The sequence below is a fragment of the Pyxicephalus adspersus genome, chromosome 4 (assembly GCF_032062135.1).
Source record: "Pyxicephalus adspersus chromosome 4, UCB_Pads_2.0, whole genome shotgun sequence".
In the NCBI taxonomy this organism is placed as follows: Eukaryota; Metazoa; Chordata; class Amphibia; order Anura; family Pyxicephalidae; genus Pyxicephalus; species Pyxicephalus adspersus.
Window position 1 is genome coordinate 15,345,026 of NC_092861.1, and position 15,186 is coordinate 15,360,211.

Below are 15,186 nucleotides of genomic sequence, written 5' to 3' on the forward strand. Positions count from 1 at the left end.
GTTCTACCATCACACACAACATTTATTTACACGTGAGATTTTCATCAGCTGAGAAATAGCTGTTTAATTTAGATTTTTTTTTTTAACTGCAAGCAAGCCTACTCCACATATTGCTAAACAACCCAAGCATCTGCTCATTGATTTTGATGGATGGTCTCGTTAGTATCAGATACTTTTTCATATTTCAAGGCAAACGCATAAGTGGGGAAAAAACGCCACCATTTATCTTAATACCCAGCCTTGCATTATCACAATGCAAAAAATAAAGAGACACAAGAAGCCACAATGAAAACGTATGCATTTATACACGGACAGATGTAGCCTGAATTACCGGAACAAACAGGAGACGCCGTCAGCACTTATGTGTCGGCAATTTAGTAAATAAGCCAGCTACCATATTGTAATAAATGGAATCCAAACATTAGGCTGGATATATTACTAAAGAATAAATTAAAATAATTAAGAGGTGTTGTCAAAAAGCAAACAACAGCTAAACATGAAAATTTGCCATAAGTCACTGCTGGGAATTCTTAGCAGCTCAATTACACTATAACACCTGACGGGGATAAACTTATGGGGTAGCTTTAAAATCCAAACAACATATGTCCCTTATGAACTTTTTGAGGTCCAGTCTACCTTTAGGATCCCTGTGTATGAGCAGCTAAATCAAATATTTATAACGTTTAAGGACTCCATCCAGCACCTTCATTCCATTGGACGTTATAAACTGAAAATTTAGGCTGTTCACCTACCATAGAGCATTATCACTATGCAAGGGATTCACTTAACTTAGTGAATACAGTGAAAATTCCCTTTGCAAAGAATACCTTCAAGGAAATCCCAAAAATTTAATTTTTCCTTGCACATGAGCTCCATCTCATTTACTAAGCAAATTATTATATTTATTACAATGGAAAAATTTACTTTTCAATATTAGGAACCTACAGTTCTTTAGTAAATCAACCCCAAGGACTCCAAACACACCGGTCATTTGTCAAAAAAACAAGTCTCCAACTCAATTTCGTCTACCAAAGATCTCCCACAAAAACAATATTTCTGCTACCTGGACAAGTCAGCCATTCAAAGTCACTTTACGTTACTCCCGTATTTATTTTCATATGGCGGCTTAGAATTGATCTGTGGCCCAGGGCAGTGAACAAAAATAGTCAACCTGCTTTAGGCAGCTGCTCAGAGAGGTGTCTTTGAATTAACAATAAACCATTGCAGCGGATTTGTGCTGTACCTGACTTATTGGATCTTCTGCAGTAGAAATGTAGAGCCGGTCTCAGCAGCAGCCCTAATCACACGAATCCTTTCTCGCTTCTGATATTAAGTCCGCACATCGTAAGGGGTCATGTGACATCAATAACCTAAGTCAGAGATCTGCGCATGAAATGAGTGATTTAAGCCCAGCTTATCCATGATGAGAAAGAGGGTTTTACTTTGTTAAAATGAAAGAAATTCAAAGATTCACACAGAAGACAGATCTTCTAGCTGCAGATGTATTTTAAAGGGGATTGTCAGTCTAATGCAATACTCTATACAAGCAATAAACACATTTTTTTCTTTTCATTTGTATAACACGAAAGTTAAGAAATGATACACATACAGGCTATTAATGTATTCTATGATTGTGATAGGTAACACTGGAGGGATATACAGGACATATTGGTATTTGCAATAAAGGGTCTTATCACGAATAAAGTCACGCTACAAGGGCAATAAAACTTACCAGTTTGGCGGGTGGTGATTGATCTTCTCTCTCTTGCAAAGCTACACCAACTGAAGAGTCTTCAGCACATGGCACACTTCTAGGTTTGAGGGATGTTTGATTCGCCTGATGCACACTTTGGTTCACCCGCTACCTAACTACAGCAGGGCAGCAACAGCTGTTGGGTGGCACCACAACATGCAGAAGGAGGGCACAATGGGAAGTGCTTTGGATTCAGAGTATTCCTTGGTTGCTGTAGCTCCCAATATTTACCGCAAGCTCTTTTACCTTACTCTCCACCTGGTTAATTTTCACAACCATCTGGCTGCTTTAAAAGTGGCTCTTTGCATTGTCAAGGCTGGATATCCTGATTGCAAAAGCACCTAGAAAATGTCTTCTGAAGGTGCCTCATACCCAGGCGCTTTCCCTCAGTCACATATAGCAGCTTTCCCCCTTGACGCTCCCTCTTTTTTCTATATTGGCTATGAAGTGGTTTATCTCTGGTAAACTGTGCCGGCTATTTTGCAGTTGTGTTAATATTAGGCCAAAACAAATCTTTAGAACTGCAGCTTCAAGACTTAGGAAGATGATGGATGGTGCAGAGCTTTATGTAGAATGTAAGAGTGAGCTTTCCAGACACCAGTCTGTCACCTCTGCATTCAGAGGATCTGAAGATCAGTTCTATCTATTCAACTCAAGCAGAGTTGACAGGCTGACTTCCTTCATTTAAAGCTCTTCACACAGAACCCATGAGCATCCAGCGTCATGCAGAAAGAGAGAAGAGACTGGGTCATGGAGCTGCAATTCTAAGGATCAGATAACTATTTGCTGCAAAAAGAAAAGGAAAAGGGGCATTGGGTAGGTAGGACGAAATACAGGGGCACTTGCAACGCTGGGTTACAATTGGAAATTGGAAAAATGAGACACAATACAGGGACACTGAGGGGGAAAGAAACTAAATTATAGGGGCCAGTGGAAAGCTACAATGAATATGGAGGTTACTTTCTCCAAAAAACTTTGTTTGTTACATGTGGCCCTTTCTACATTTTGAACACAGCTTCTTGCAATCCAGCAAAAAAAAAAGAACTGGAGTAACCATCTAGATTTTCTATTTTAACTCCTTCATTAGGCAGACTTTTCAACTTTTTTTAAGGTCTCACTGCACCATCTGAAATTCACAAATGAAATGTTCACCCCTGCCACTGGCTTTCATCTTAACCACCAGTACACTGCCAACTGTAGCAACTGCAATGTCCACATACATAGGCATTCATAAGTTTTATGATTAGGAGTGGAAGCTTAAAAAACTTTCAACTTTACAGCTTACGTATGTATGAATATGTCTATGTATACCTGGTGGAAATTGTAGACATTTTTTTAGCATCACTGAACAAGCAAACATCAGATCTTCATTCACACAGTGCCTACACGTAAAGGTGATACACTGGAACAAATGCCCCATAAAATTAGCATGATGTATTCTTTCTCATAATCTAAATTACAAGGAAACACAATTGCAAATTTGTCACAGGAAAAGTACAACTCCACATTTACCACCACTACAAATCCATGAAATTAGAATTATTTTTCCAGATTAAATGCCCATGATTAAAACCTCATTTGGGAATACACAGATGAAACTTATTTAGGCCTCAGAAATTGAGGGTCTGGACTTTTCTTGACATGGACATGTGTGGTGTTACCATGTCAAGGTCAAAATCTCTCTAACACTCTCCATGGATGCATATGAGTATACAGCTGATATATTACAGTGCTAAACCCAGAATTTTTTTAAGCTGGGTGGGTGATGACCCCTGTGACCCAACTCATCAGTAACCACCCAAAAACAGCCAGGTGGTTGCTGAAAAGTGCTGGGTGGTGCACCTAGCTAAAAGGGTCTGGGGAGGACACTGGAATATGTATGGCCTGATTCAATGGTCTGATGAAGCAGTGTTTCTGCGAAACATGTCACCATTAATACAAGGTTGAGCAATCTTGGGATGAAGCCAAGATACACACACAGGTGTCTTTAGTTCAAACATTTGCACCTATATATCAAAAGAACAACATATTTTTAGAGTTTTGTTTAGTATGTTTTAAGGTAAATTGTGATTAACAGATTAAAATTTTTTTTTATTACTTTGTAAATAATATTTGATTTGGTGTTCCTAAAACAACTCAACCAGGGGTGGGGGGAATAACTACTGTTGCTTTGAAATTTGAAGTAGTGGAACTAGGAGTTAATGATTGATTAACTTACATAACATCACAATCCAGTTTGGTTCCTCTTAATGTAAAATAAAGATAATTTTTCAGACACCTACGGACCCATCAAATTCAGCCCAATAACTACCATGCTGATGTTAAAAAAAACCCCTAAAATTTCATCTCAGGAAGTTACTGAAATAAAATTGCTTGAATCTAGAAACAGAAATAGATTTAACCTGCATTAAAAAAAAGTATTTGCTGTACAAATGTACCATTAAAGGAAAATTTAAATTTTCTACTTAACATTTAGGCAAATGTGTTGTGAACTGAATCAAAGATAAGAGTTAGTTATCCACAGTAACAGAAGATGTTTGGCATAAACCAAGGACAACAATTCTGGAAAATGACTAAAAATAACATAGTAGTAGAGGAACTGTTTTGGCTCCAGGTAACTTAAAGCCAGTTATGCATTCTACATCATGAAAACATGTTCTTGATGAGATCCCAAAGTTAAAGCTGAACCAGATCTTTCAAAATAATATTGATAGGAAACATACCAGCAAATCATCAAGGAATAAGAAAAAAGCAGAACAGCCTAGACAAAGCCCTGATCTCAATCACTTTAAAATGTTGAATTTATAAAGGATAATTCACATGTGTTATCATGGTATGGAAAGCCATAAGCATATTCCATGTGCAGGAATTTTTTTAATTCTAAATGGTTAAAAATGTTACTGTCGTCTCTGAGACTGGTAGGTAGTTATTCAAAACACCAACAAACAGTATTTTTTGCTAAAGAGGTCAATACCAGCTTTTAAGGCCAAATGTGTATTTTTTGTTTCCAAAGTTTACTAATACATTTATTGATATTCACATTGGATAAATGCTCGAAAAGACCAGATTTCCTTGTGTTTATTTGCAGACACTATATAAATTAGACCTAATGTTTGCTTGTTCAAAAATGTTGGATAGGCAACAATATTTTTATTGGACGTGCTTCCTTTTTTTACTGAATGTACTTATCTTACACCCAGATTCTGAAATGGATAGAGTTAATGCTACAAAAAAGAGAGATCCTGGGAGTGCTGAGTATCCCAATGCTTGTATGAAAACGGATTAGCACAATTCAGGAGCATGTTCTCATCCTCATCATTCCGAGCAACTTGCTGGAAGCAATCTGTTAATTCAGGAGCTTGGGACAAGTAAGTATATTTTTAACTTTTTTCATTTTAATGCAGTGATTTGAGATGGAGCAGAGGAGGCTTAAGTAATAGGAGTAATTTGCAATTTAATGCAAGGCGCATATTAATGCAGAATCTATTGTTTTTTTGGTATGTGCATCCAATTTTACTTATGCCTTGCAGATTGTATATCATGTAGCATAATGAGCCCAGCTTCTACCCGGGCAGAAAGACAACAGGATAATTACTGATGCAAATGCAGTGTTTAATCCTGTTGTGGATCCCTATGCACGCCACAATGCATGCACTTCCATTCATTGGCTGGTGTTCCGTAGGAGCCTATTCAAATGAATGCCCTGCCTTTTCTTACTGCATGGCAACACACAATGTTTTATTAAACCTGATAAACTTTCTACAACCAATTTTGATTTATATTTGATTGATTTTTTTGTGCATGTCATGGAAGGTCAGTAAAAGAAGTTAAACTCAACAAACAAACTAAACCCCACTAATGATGTTCAATTCTAATGGACAGCTTGAAGATTGGCTGAGTAATACAAACTGGACCACAAAGACTACTGCAGCAAAACGGGGGCAGTTGTGTGTTGCAACAAAGCAGATTCCACATTTCAGTGCTGCAAAGAATCTACTTATGTTCAGTGGGTAACAGCCCCAATGACCATTTAAATTAGCTACCGAAATCCAATGGGCCTACAGTTTGAAAAATCTTTGGTTTTACAGTTTTAAATTAAAACCCTAACTTCTATGTAAGCCAAACCAGAGGTTTGTTAGTTCCAGATAAAACTTTATTTTGGAGGATTAAAATTCATGTCAGAACTTACTGCCATAAAAAGCTAAAACAGGGAATATAAACAGCAGATATTTTTTTCCATAATCCCTCATTCCATTTGAGACTTTAATCCTTTTTTTCCATTCCACATGAAGAGGAATCCCTGATGTCTTCGAAACATGTTGGCACAGTGAACATAAACAGAGCCCATATGAATTTTACCAGGTATATCTATTTTATATTTCTTTCCATAGGGATTCCACATGGGCCATCTTTTAGGATCCCTCGGAGTAAAAGTAACATCCACATGCCACTAAGTAGTCCAATGCTCCTCATTTTCTCCACCATACTGAGTTTTACTGCTCTCTGAGATCTCAGTGAAGTCATTTCTCCTCATTCTCTGTCCTGGTGACAGTCTTCCCCACTGTACTGCAAGAAAAGAATCTACCCTACTGCCTGTGCACTTCTAAGATATATTCTCACCAATGTTCTTGCCAGGATAGAAAGCCATGGGACACTTCCCCAATGGAGTCGCCAAAATCAGTAAACACTTAAGACTATAGAAAAGAATTTTGGCTGGGAATATACAAATATATAAGTAAAGAGTTGACAAAATCCAAAATACTAAATGTACCTTTCTTCAAAGGAAAACCGTTGTGTTCCACCAGTTCCAGTTGTTATTCAGAATTTTTTAATCGCTCCATCACATATTAAAATGCTTACAGTGAATCAAAATGCAGACTTTTCCTGTAGCACTTACCAACCTTATTGTTATTCCTCAGCTGCACTGCTCAGACACCGGAAGTGAGAGATTGCCCTGTGCGAGCTACGACTCCAGAAACTTGCTTTTACAATGAGTTGATCACATGCTTCTCCATGCTTGGAAGTAGTGGGTATTCCCTTAAATTCCTGGCACTGAAAGAAACAACAAGAGAGAAATGGTCAGTAAGTAAGATTAGGACGAACCTATTGATTTGCACTAAAAGGGCTAAGCATAAATTCTATTTACGTTGCCTTAAGGCATTAGAGAATATTCTTCCAATCTAGACATTTATGGTTGCATTGGGGAATATTAGGTCCTAATTACCCTGACCAACCATCTCCTGGCCAAGCTTTCCTAAAATAATTGCTGGGGATTATTTTTTTGCATTTGATAACTTCGTTTTTTTCCTATTTTCAACACAACATATTGCTCAGCACTATCATGCTGTTTTATGATCTGGATTTAGAAAGAAGTTTTGTGTATTTTACTGTTTTGTTTATGTCTGCAGCCAACGTTGGCAATTTCCATTCTGCATGAATATATTGTACAACAGCGTTCATTCCAGTGCCTTTTAGCCGGGAACACCACGCGGAACTTTTCAGTAACCGCCCGGCTGTTTTTGGGTAGTTACTAGAAAGTTGGGTCACAATACAGGAGATCACCACCCGCCTACAGCTTCTTCCCACCCAGTCTAAAACATTTCTGGTGAGAATTCTGCACAAGCATATTTCTGGATGCCTGTATAGTGTATCTAGAATTTCCATTTTTCAGTCATAGAGATCTAAGAGGTATGTGTTAAAAAAAAACAACCAAATAATAAAGAGCAGGAAACACATTCCATAAATTTCCATAAAGTCCAGGTTGGGCAGAACCCCCCTCCTAAAGTTTTGGTAATTTTAATAATTCATAACTAAAAAACATGAGACTGTGTGGTCACATAACTAGGTTCTTCTCTAACATGGGCCGTGAGTGGTCCTCAATGTTGCACAGACTGCACTGAATCTAATTTAACAGAAAACTATTCATTGGAATATGCTGACCCATTTCCAGCCTCTAAAAAATGAATAAAAGGCTCTAAACTTGCAGTCATTTATTATTTCTTCAACTTGAGATATATTTTTTTGTTTCCCAGACCTGCACTACCCAGTAAATGTCCATTTCCTTCATTTTAAAATTCAGAGGCAGCCAGAACACAATATCCTTTGAAATCAAAAAACTCATAAATGTATCAGTCAGAAGATTCCCGCTACCTTGCAGCTAATGCCGTTTCTTGAGCAGCGTGTCACTCAGAGGGTGCAGGCTGTGAGAAGGCATAATAACTGCCGGCTTATACCAGTCTGGTCACTACAGTAGCCTCGGCTCACGTTTTACCCGCTGTGCCGAGACTCACAGACACGTTTCTTAGTCAAGTGAAGCCTTTCATAAAAGGCTAGCGATAGGTAAAGAGCATAATAGTAGTTAGGAGCTACAAATCTTAGCAAGCTGTGCTCGCTAGCTGTTCCCTTACAACTGCATTGCTTTAAAAGTTCTTAATTTAAGTAGGGCTGTTCTGTATTTTAGGTTCAAAAAGAAACAATGTGTAAAAACTGGATGTGACCATATGGACCTGTAAGCCTTCACTCCAATAAGAACTTTCCTCCACTCCTGGCCGTTCAACTGTACCAGTGCAGAAGTGGAAGGGACTAAAAATTGTTTATACCCCGGTATTGTCTAGTACAGGGGTGCCCAATAGGTGGATCGCGATCTACCAGTAGATCACAAAGGCAACGCGAGTAGACCGCGGAGCCCTACCTTTCGATATAAACTCTACCGCGCACAGGAGTTATTAAGTCCAAGTTTTTATTGTTGGTTTCCCCTGCAACCCTCATCTGATATTGTATATGGTACGTCTCCCATTCTGCCAAATCTCAGCCCTGTATTTGCAATCCCTATTTAATGTACAGCGCTGCGTAATATGTTGGCGCTATATAAATCCTGTTTAATAATAATAATAATAATAATAATAATTGTTGGTAGATCATTTTGACTTGGTCATTTTAAAAGTAGCTCGCAAGCCAAAAAAGTGTGGGCACCCCTGGTCTAGTATATTACTAACTATAACTTAGTCTAGTATAGTTTGTTGAGGTCTGTAATGGGACCATTGTCAACAGGCTTTATTAGGCATATGTCCATCTGACATCATACAATATTTTGAGATTGTTCCAACTTTTTTCAAGGTTTATTGGTCTTGATTCACACTGCTACTTCATTCTCATAGACATGAATGAGCAGAGAAACTCTAAAAGTTAGCAAAAGCCTATAAATGCAGCACCTTTGTTAACCTTTATGGTTTCACCAAAGAGAGATTGTATTTTTCACAACAAACAGTGAAACAGAGTGTAATTTTGTTCAAATTCAGAACTAGAAGTTTATGTGTATGTATAACCCAAACCTGTTCTTTTATGGTTTTGAACAGAGTACAGTATTCTCCCCTGAAATTTTTTAAAGCTTGGTGGGAAGGAGGAGCAGGCAGGTGGCTGCTCCTGTATAGTAAGCCAACTTTTCATTAATCACCCAAAGCAGCTGGGGAGTTACTAAAAAGTGCTGGGCAGTGCACCCGGCTGGAAGGGCCTGGAGAGAATCCTAGAGTAATGAATAGACTCTCAGTATTCTTGTTTCTGTTTTCCCTGTGGGGGGGTGGGGGGGATTCACCACCATTTGTTCTGTTGATTTTTGTCATTGAGACAGAAAGTAATGCAAAACCACAGTTTTTTAGTTGTCACCAAACAAAAAGTTGAAGGCAAATAGGGATACCGGTTTTGGTGCCAATTTTCTAAAAGAGGATATTAAAGCGTTAAAGCATGCCTGTTCAATAGATGACATGTAGCTGAAAAATAAAAATAGTCTGGCGATTCTAGAAGAGCTTTTTCTATAGATACACTCTAATTACATGATTACGTACAGATTTACATTCAGATACACAAGTAGAAAAGCAACCTTTACACTACGTATCAATTAAAAATTATTATTTCATTATTCAGATATAGAGTCCTTCTAGGATCTTTTACTTCATCCATGGCTTGGCTCTTTGCTAGTGATTAACCCCAGCAGTCAGCTAAACAACCCATTGTTTGACGTTTTATAAACCATATAAGATTTACTGTGAAGATTAGCGACTTGCAGAAACACGCAGCTCATTCACTATAAATGAGGAATGCATAATATATGTATGAAAGTGCACATAGATGTGGAGTGTATTTACTCTCCTTTACTATCTCTCTTTTACTTGAGAATTTTAAGTTATTTTTCATCCCCAGGGAACTCCTTCACATTGTGCATTTACCATAATGGTCAAAGCCGACATTATCATTGTATTGGAAGCTTCTAAGAGGAAACTTTAATATTCTGAATTTACTACACAATACTGCACTGCGTGTGTTTTATTGTCTATATTATTTACAGCAAACAACAAAAAAACAAAATGGATGAATGAATTCATACAATGTGGGACCTGGTTAGACAGCTCGAGAGCCACATGACTTATTTCATCCCTTGTTTGATTAAAGCCTAGTTTACATTTGCGGCTTTCCTAATGCTTAAAACAGAACCTAATTCAAAATTTCTTCTTTGCTCCTATAGATTTGCCACACCATTATTACTACTATGTTTCATGTATTGACAGAGGCTCAGTCAGCAAGAGGTAAGTCGGATTTGATCTAAAGGCAAGTAGGAGAACTAAATGGCTAACAAGCATTTGGCTTACAGGATTTTATTGTATGTTATGCCAGACTGTACTTCTATTTTATTTGCTCATTTTACCCTATCACCACTGTTTATGTGTGAATACTGCACTTACTGTGCCAGTTCTAGTAAAATGTACCAGTTCACTCAATGGTGTTTGGAGGGTGATGCAGTTCAGGGAGATCAAGAAGCGTGTCGTGCAGAATCTGAGCAAACAATGAAAAACGTGGTGAGGAAGTTAGCCTTTTTCACTGAATATCATTGTAGACAGTGGTGGGTTCAGTGCATAGGAAGGTTATTTTTCATATTTAAAATGCCAGGTTTAATGACGAAAAATGCAGTCAGTTTCACTAAAACTGCTTGAAAGCAGCAAATGATACAAACCTTTTTTACAAGGTCTAAATTTAGGTCACTTATTTAGGTCTAAAGAAGTCACTCAATTTTATGAAACTTCTAAAAATGATACTAGCAACTATATTACCAATAATTTGCAAATTAGGTCATATTAAAGTCCCTCTCATATACATGTAACCAATCTAAAAAGAAACCAAATAAAATCTACAATTCTGTACAAACATGAGTGGAAGAGGTTGTTCTGCTGACAACACCTTCAACCGAGAGCTCAATCAGCTTGCAACTATAAGCCTGTTTTAACTTGGAGGTGTTCATTTTTTTTTTCAGGGAACCCTTTTACCATTGGCAAAAATTGAAAATATAACTTCTTTCTTTTTACCTAATAATGTTGAAAACATGGCAAAATGAAATACAAGGTCCCGGGAAGTAATTACAAAAGATATGTCAAAGTACAAAATGAGGGATATCTGTGATTTCACAAGGGTCATAAAATAAAATAGATATATAGCCCAGGTGAATGGATTTTGTGGAATAACAGTAATATACAGGAATATACAGTATAACAAAACAACTGTCTGCCCTATCACCATATACCAGACATTGAGATTTAAATGTTTGCAGAACATTGCATGAAAAAGAATTGCCTTTTTATTACAAACTTTTACCTTTTTCCATTTTTTGTTGAACTTACTATGTAGACAGCGCTACTTCCTAAAAGACAAACTCTACAATCTGTCTTATTTGCGTGAAATGGGTTCGATACTTTATTTTTTTAGTCATATTTCATCCCTGGCACAGCCATGACATCTTTGGCAAACCCATGCATGGCTTTTGGGCTGACCTGCTTGTGTCACTGACCTCCAAGTTCTTTACATTTTTTTTTTTCATTTATTCAGGATCAAGTAGTAGAAATACTACTTGAATAGAAATAATTTGTCATTTGGGTATTTCTAATAGATTTTATATCATCTTCACATCTAATGCAAATCTATTGGAAAATAGGGCATTTCAAATAGATGTATGATTGATATATCGATCAAACTTAGACCAATAATTGCAGTACTTTGCAAGATTAGGGAGCCTCCTATTCCACCCATTAATATGGTATCTTGGTGGGAAGAGCACTTCATTCTATTTGTGGTCAAAAGAAACATCAAGAAAAGAACATGGCAGGGAGATGGATGTATGGTGGTAACAGACAACAAATATTTGGGAGATATTCATCATTTTTTTTGGTTCTACAGTGCATGGACAACATTTGCCTATCGCTAGGGGCAGCTGATTTACAATAAACCCCTGCTCAGGGATGGAATCGTGCCCACCATTACTGAATTTAGACATAAGGTCCAATGTCCTACACCCAATTTGAATCCACTTTACCAAGCAATGTCTGCTCGTGTCATAATCAACATATGTCAGGTTTGTTTTTTTCCTCTAAGAAGAAAAATGCTACCTATGAAAAAAAAGGCAAACATGACAAATGGAGCTTTTGCAGCCACAAATAAAGAGAAAGGATAAATTCATCTTTACTTCTGGGGGAAAAATAGGTTATTTTAACGCACGTGGTATTCTAGTTTCCTTTTTTGGAAATTCTGTTGTAATTTATCATCCAGACTAGCCTTGTAAGGCAAGCAAAGGCAACTTGGAACTGCTTACAAGGTCATTGTTTGACCCATTTAAAGCAACTCAAAGCCCAAAATTATGGTTTTAACATTTTCCACCTGTAATGAGTTTGTTGTGCTTGCTCCTTTCCCAGCTGTGATTAAATTATACAGTCAAATTTTGTATTCTCCAATATTTTAAATCCCAGTGGGTATGGTAAAAATCTGTGACGGAGGTAGCAATAGAAACATGAAAGGTGTTGATGTAACCCTTCCCAACTAATTTTAAAAAATTAAAGAAATGCTTTGAAACCTATTTTTGGACAACCCCTTTTTCGTTGATGCAGATGTGCACACTGGTCTGGTCCACCACACAGACTAGTATCCTTATCCTGACCCTACCACCAATAACATCATGTAGACAGTGATGTGGACACAAGACAACATAGAGGACTCAGTACTGAAGAGTCACTGGCTTTCAGTGGCCAAAAATAGCATTTAGATCCTTTTGTTTAAACATAATTAGCTAATTTTTAGGATTAGCTTCAAAGCAACTGTGCCACCACATGATCACGTTTACAAAATAAGTTATCTGTATTAAAAGCATTTATATATTTACCTTTCCGGCAGGTCAGTTTTGAAAAGCCACCAAGTCTCCACTTTCCTGCCACTGCACTCCCCCCCCCCCCCCCCAACCCTTTAGTTCCATCCATGGTCTCATGTGTTAGTATTGGATCAAATGGATGTTGGAAGGTACCACAACAGACAGCAGGGAGAACAAGTATTTGACTCATCCGACGGTCCAACATTTGCAGCAGCTGAAGAGTGGATATGTGGCAGATAGATTGGTCACCAAGAACATAAACGTATAAAGGCTTCTTTTAGAGGTAAACATCTTTGTAAAAGTGACCATGTGGTGCCTGGGTCACTATAAATGCAGATTTGGTGTTCAGTAATGACTAAGGAGATCACACTGGTCTGATTTTTAAGCCCGGTCATACACTGTGCACTGGTGGAAGGTTCTTTTGACTTCTACTGGATGGGGTAAATGTTTCCATAGGCTAACATAGAAGGAAGAATGATGAAGAACAAAGACAAACATGGATAAAGTCCTATATTACCCACTATAATGTTAGCCCAACCTTTAGATCAAATGACCAATTTCTCCTTTAAAAAATACCCATTTTTGGACAATGTACGATAAAAAAAAAATATGACTTGCATTGATGCACCGATGACTAACATTTCATAACCAACGACACGGCCTTACAAACGTTTATAGGAATGAAGGGTATAAATTCAGGAGTAATAAGTGACTCTTTACAATTTAATTTGATCTTGGCAGTTGCTAAATATTTAAATTAATCTGAAGTTTTATGAGCTATATTATCAATTATTTACAAGTCCTTTTTTTCCCCCCTCGCTCTTGGCTAAAGGACATTAAACAATAACTCTAGTCAGAACACAAATGTTTCCATGGTTTCTAATGACAGAGCTGTCTAGCAGTCCTATTATTAATGTAGTCTCGGTTTCTCAAGCTGGGAGGACTATGCAGATTAACTGATCTCCTAAAGCAGACACTCGGAATCATTTGTTATGCCCTCCCTCCTTTAGGGCTTGTTTACTCAAGAGTGTACACGTTAGCGTGTGTTGCAATGCATTGCTAAAACACATTTAAGTGCTTGATTTTTTTTTAAAGTAGACATTAGTGTTAAAAAACATCAAATCAGACCTTTCATAAAAAATGGATAAATGGCTTATACTGGATGTGCCTCCTTCCCCCTACACTCACAGACATTCCCAAATCACCAATTATAAGTAGTTGGGTCAAATAACACTCACCTTACCCCCATCTTGCAGTCTGCCCTTCCTAGGCAGTTATGGCATCATCGCCTGGCTAGAAAGGGGCCCATGGAAGCAGAGCAGGTGAAATCATGCAAAAAAAACACTTTTGCAATGGAGTGTGATTTATTCTTGCAAGATTTCCCCTGCTCTTCAATTCTCCCAAATCTTGCAGGTAGGACAGTAATGTTGTGCCCAGTGTTGCAGACATGGGTAAGCTAAGTAGCATTCTAACTTTACCATTTAGGGGCACATTTTTCACCTACTTATAGGAGTTGATTTAGGAAAAGGAGTGGACCTGGCCAGTGTAATGGGAAGTTTTATTTTAGCGGAAAGTCTGCTTTAAATGAAATTCATATAAACTCTGGAACAAAAGAGTCCTTTATGGCTCCATTAGGCTTTATTTTAACATAGCATTCCTGCAGTAGTAAATCTAGGTACACACGTGCAATTATTGTCGTTAAACGAACAAATAACGATTATGTACGATTATATTTGAACGATCGTATTGTGCACAATTATGTACATGCTGTAACGATACGATCGTTCAATTATAATCCACCAATAGTGTACACACGATAGATACGATCGTTTGAACGATCCAGGAAGTTACATGTAAAGGAGAAAGTGTACTGCAGAACCATCTATGATCACTGAACGACCGTACACACAATAGATAGCAAACCATCATCGCGCAATCTGATCCACCGGGATTGTCGTTAGTTTCCAGTGACAATCCTTGTTTGTTGGCATCACTGTGCAACTTTTTTTTTAACGATTATCAGATGAACGGTCGTTAGTCGTTCATGTTCAATGATAATTATTGCAAGTGTGTACACAGCCTAAGTCTTGCAGTAGCACCTAGATATACTTTGAGCTAACTCCATTGTGGACATCTGGGATTCAATAATCTCTGATCATGAATTGCAGTCAGGGTTCTCCTTGTGGTGTTGGTGTCTATCCCCACCACTGTCCATGATGGAGTCCAGCTGTAACCAAAATCTAGGCTTCTCGCT

The 15,186-nt window shown here is 37.8% G+C and overlaps 1 protein-coding gene across 5 annotated transcripts in view; it reads right to left on the reverse strand.

Annotated features, from left to right (window-relative positions):
* Window positions 1-15,186, reverse strand: part of KLHL29 (kelch like family member 29) — a 642,275-nt gene that overhangs the window by 567,985 nt on the left and 59,104 nt on the right. For 3 of the 5 annotated variants that reach the window (XM_072407482.1, XM_072407478.1, XM_072407481.1), the window contains exon 2: window positions 6,651-6,805. The gene's annotated coding sequence lies outside the window, so the exon portion shown is untranslated. The remainder of the gene's footprint in view (window positions 1-6,650; window positions 6,806-15,186) is intronic. The other 2 variants (XM_072407479.1, XM_072407480.1) reach the window with 1 other exon arrangement.